This window comes from Poecilia reticulata, linkage group LG7, assembly GCF_000633615.1.
Source record: "Poecilia reticulata strain Guanapo linkage group LG7, Guppy_female_1.0+MT, whole genome shotgun sequence".
NCBI classification, from domain to species: Eukaryota; Metazoa; Chordata; class Actinopteri; order Cyprinodontiformes; family Poeciliidae; genus Poecilia; species Poecilia reticulata.
Genome location: NC_024337.1, coordinates 29349502 through 29355096, shown reverse-complemented (window position 1 = coordinate 29355096; position 5595 = coordinate 29349502).

Sequence of the window (5595 nt, the reverse complement as noted above, 5' to 3'; positions counted from 1 at the left end):
CAGTGGAAATTTGAATGTTGTGGTTTTGTTTTCAGCCAAACAGTTACAGTCATACCACAAGTAAACCAGTAACTTTGCACAACATACTGTAGCAACGCTAGAAATAAGTTTGATATTTCTGTATATTTTACAAAAGAGGGTTATTGCCACGTAGATTTATAGTGTCAGAAGTCTTCATCCCTTCTGTGTCACTTCAATTCTCACAGTACGCAGTTCAAAAGGACACTGAGGAACAAGACAGAGTGTGGGGATGTGGCTGGTAGCTACTTTTTTTCTGAGTTTTTGGAGATTTTCATAAGAACATGTGAAAGTACAGCGAGTTAAAGCTCACATGTGACTTCAGCACACATGGTAAACATGAGGTCAAAGTGAAACTAGGTTATTTCTGTGATCAGTAATTTATTTTTCATCCATTAGAAGTACAAAAAACAAAATTAAGACAATTGTGGCATATGACATGTAGGAAAATATTTACACAAAATTATGGTTGATCGCTACCAACATACATGAGACGGACATTGCTGTATTTGCTAAAACTAAGACCACATTTACACTTAAGTTCCAGAAGTTACAAAATAGATTCACTCAAAACGATCATAACCCTTAGAATTATGTTTGATAAGAAAGCTTGAATTTGTTTTTGCCCATTTGAAAATATAGTTTTCTGAAAAGATATTTTGACATGAGAACAAATTTACTAACATTTTGTCTTGTTTTTTATTGTAGTTTTTGCATGATAAGATATTGTGTCTTTTTTTTTGTCTGTTTTAGCACAAGAGGCTAAGCTGAAGGAGTTGGAATCGCAAAAGATTGAGTTGGACAAGCTAAAGCTGGAGTACCAAGGTAGCTTAGTTATAATTATTTTAGTGTCCAAATCAAATATTAAAAACAAAGAGGTAAAGAAAGCTTTTCTTCCATCTTTACAATATCTAAGCTATTTTTCATTTGGTGTACCAGGGTAAAGTTTTTCATTTTAATTGTGGTGCTGGTAAATTTTCCATAAAATAACATTACTTGCAGTAAATTCACTGATTTATTTCTCAGTACCTTTTATCATAGAGGGGGTGTGGCGGTTCCCCAGTCCAGAGTGGGGCCCAGGAGGGAGGAAGAGTTTCAATTTGTTTTAACGTTTGATTACATCTGGAGAAAGTGGGCCCTCTCTTGTTGAGTAAGTTGTATGTAGAATAATAAAGAGGTGTGTTTGTCCTCCAGTAAATTATATAGTGGGCTTGCCCAGTCATTATTTCACTCATGGTTTTGCTGGTATTTTCTCCAAGTGTTTTCTGGGTAAAATACACTAACAAAGTATAGAAATATAGTATCAATAAACCATGGTTTTATCTAAATGTTTATTATCAAGCAACATCAAGATAAAAGTTTGTTCTCTTCAATTCTTCAGTCAATGAGAGGGAGATGGAGGTCCAGAAGAAAGATTCTGTTAATATAGATGTTGTTTATATAGAAAATACATTAACTTTCACTATTCACCAAAACAGCTAAGGTGCTACAACTTGAGTTCCAGAAGGAGGAGCTGGAGAAGCTGAAACAACAACAAAAAGGTATGAAAGAAAGAAAAAAATATAGATCTAAATCACTGACAAATTAATTTTTGAATTATGTTAGATTTTTATGTTGAATAAATGTTACAGTTTAAAAAAATGTTTTAACAATGCAAACAGATGTGGCAAAAACAACTGTACTATGTGTTCATAGTTTAATATTGTTGTACTGTCCAAGTTAAACTCTTGAGTTTTATTGTAAAATCAGTTATCCACAAATGGGAAATAATATTTAGAGCTACATATGCCTTGGCAATTTATAAAAGAGCTAAAAATAACCAAATGTGTGTCTGTAAAGCTGCACTGACAGTGGATAAAAATGAATTGTTGGCAGTCATAAAAGAAATTATAACAGATCACCTTTCTAGTGGATCTTATATTTTTTATTCAAAAAACAATTTAAATAAAATATTCATCCATACTGATGCTTTGAACGTTCTGTGTTCAAATACTGGCTATGTCTCCCACAGTCCAAAAAGAAAAAGGAAAAAGACAGAAAGCTGTTTACCCATCCATTCTAATGGATGGATGTTGAAAAATATAGCTTCAATAAGCAATGGTTTTATCTAAATGTTTGTTACCAAACAACATCATGGTAAAAGTTTGTTTTCTTCAGTCAAGGAGAGAGAGATGGAAGTCCAGAAGAAAGAGCTGGAAAATCTAAAACAACAGCACCAAGGTAGATAATGATAGACTGACTTATCATCTTTGAGTCACCTACCAATTTCTCTCATCTCAAATCCAATAAGAATGAACAACTAAAACCAATTAAGCATTTTATGGGTTTCAGCTGATATAGTAATTTCATACAATTATGACAACGATGATTCAGTGATCATTATGACTCTTTTATTTATATGATTTCAGCTCAGGCAGAGGAACTAATCAGAGTTAAAATCAAGGCAAACAACACAGGAAACGAAGTGGAGATTCTGAGGAAAGAAGGAGAAGGTTTGTGAAATTAAAAATAAACTCACTGTTACAGCAGCAGGAAACCATATAAAGGAAACTACATATAAAGTTGTAATTTGAATTTGCTGCTCAAGTCAAGCATGCGGTAGCCAAAGCAACTTTTAAGTTGTACTGATTTGTAGTTGAAGGGATTTTTCTCTTTCCCACTTGTGATGAGCCTCACAGCCCAGCAGTCATTTTAAAGAAGAACATAAGGGTAGTGCCATTTGCTGAAAATGTTTGCACACTTTTAATACACCTTCTTCTTATCTTCGTTCTGACTAAAACATATTGTTGTGCCCTAATGACTCTCATTTAATTTCAAAGAATACAAATACATTTATAAGACATCAGTTAGTGCTGAAATACAAATAATTTACTGTCTTTCAGAGAGTCGAGTGGCTTTCTCAGCCTCCTTGATGGACTCAGGTAGTGGATACATTGGATACCATTTAACGCACAGACGAATCTGGTCTTCAGGCGTGTTATTGCAAACATCGGAAATGCCTACAGCCCAAATACAGGTACCAGAATTTTTACATTATGATTGGTATTATTTATGGAAACAATAACATTGAACTAAAACATAAAAACGTTTTCAACAGGGTTTTTTATTGCACCAGTGAGAGGAGTCTACCACTTTGAATTCCTTATCTTTGGACATGGACATGCTTCACACGGCTCAGGTGCTGTGTTATTTAAAAATGGAGAACATATTGTTATTGGATATGATCATCAAGCTTCTTACAGTGTTAGTGGTGGTAATAGTGCCACCTTGCAGTTAGAGGTAGGAGACGTTGTGTTTTTGCGTCAGTGGCAAAACTCAAGGATTTATGACGGCCAAAATCGTCACACAACCTTCAGTGGTCATCTGCTTTTCCCCATGTGAGGATCAAGGAGTCCAGGTTTCTTCAAGAAGAAAACGTTGCATCACCATAACATCATGTCTGAACTGAATCCATACTTTAAATTACATAAAAATAATTTTTTATATTGTCAGAGGTCTATTTAGATTTTCTGTTTCCATGGTATTATTACACCAAACCAATCCTCAGCAGCCATGATTGTTGGATATGGAATCTTGACAAAAGTTCAGCCTGGAAGACTCTATAGTCGCACCTGCCTCATCAATCAGCGCCCCCCTCTCTGCAACCTGGACCTATCGGCGTCAGTCCAAGCCTCACTCCAGCCAATCATCGTTCGGGCTCCAGTTCAAAAGGACCTTCACCCATGGCCTCCTCTGCTCACCAGCTGCGATCAACCCACCTCCGCCCCATCTCCACCTTCTGCTCCCGGCTCTCAGGCCTCATCTTCCTCCGATCACCGCCACCAGTACAGGCCCCGGGGGGGTCTACATTCCTATGCTGCATCAGGAATGTTCATCGAGCTTATCGAAGTCCAGCTCGATGTCCCCGGCCGGGGCCTGAACGCCAAAGGACTTTGTTTATTTCTATGTTCATTTTGTCATTAAACTCTTTTAATCGCTTTCTTTCTCCGTCTGAGTCTCTCCAGATTGAAATTTTGTTTTCTGTTTTATTTTAAGTGTTTATTTTAATAACATAAGAAAAAACAAACCAATAATACACTTCCACGTTTTTAAAGCAAATTCTTTACCAGAAGAAATTTTGATTTGTTTTAATAGAATCTTTAGTGTTTAGCAACTGTTTATTTTAAAAGCAAAAATAAAGTCTCTTTGATTGAAACATACTTTAGTCTTTTTTCAATATCGAAGCCTAATAGTGTTGGTAATAGTTTTAAATATATCATGAAGCTTATCTTAAATCTTCAGAGTCAAAAGATGAGACTTGATGAGCCCCTGTCTGTGGATTTGACACCAGGTAGATTCGTGTCCAACTGCTGTGTGATCTACTGTAATCTGCCTCAGGACAGCTAACTTGGCCTTCTGTTTTTTTTTGAGTTCATACTGACATACCTTATGTATTAAACCAGTCACTGGTTGTCATGTAAGCCAATGATTCAACAATGTTCTATTCTGATTCACATGCCATCAACAGTACTGAAGAACGAGATCAGTTTACCTGTGAAATAGGTTAATGATAATATTATGTCTTTAAATAACAAAACCAGATCCAAGTTATTTGATTACACAATAATTCACAGTTTATCCTTACTCTGAAGACAAGGATATCAGTTCAAAATCCACAGGAAGGTGACCAGTGACGAAGGAACAGGTACCACTGACCACTCATATGTGATTGAGATGCTAACGAACAGTAGCACGGTTTCACTCTGCTTGCAGGGAATTAACAGTAATCTAATTACTTTTTTTCTGGAATTGTAGTCACTTACTTTACTCGTTACTTGAAAAAAGTAAATAAATTACAGCAATGCGTTACTGCCCATCACTGGCCATGAAAGCACTAAGACCCACCTCCTGCCTCTGATTGGTTGTTATTAGTTAGCACTGGTAGAAATATTATCTGGGTCATTCCATACTATCACAACGTAGTGACAGCTTTAACAAATATGTAAAACATACATTTATTTTTTATAAAAGTTACTTACTGGATATGTATAGAACCACCCACCACTAGTTCCACTGAAATGTGTTCAGTACCATGACCAATTAAATATATTAATCATGAATGCAACAATGGATCATTAATATTCAAGTAATAAGAATGACTTTGTTCAAAAATCAGTTGCTTCCATGATTCATTTGTTTCAACAAAATCCAATGTTTTTAAAGCTTTAGACTTAATTAAATGTTTAGCTAAGAGAAGAGTGTGCCAGTAATATAATGTTTATGACCAAAGGTTATGCCTTTTGATTGGTCGAACCCACAGAACATCTGTTATCTGCATGACCTTCATACAAAAGATGTAGCTAATTATTACTCAGCTGCTCTGAATATTTAAGGCTCGGACCATCACAGAAACCACAAAGGCAACCTGCAAAATATGATGTTGATGTGGCGGGAGCAGTGTGTTAAGAATTGGAAACTTAAATTCAAAAGCACTATTTTAACAAAGATAAAATTGGTTGCAATGACTACTAAAAAGTTACCTTTAAGGCACACAGACCCGCTACAGATGAGGCTTGAGACAATCTCACAATTCAACAA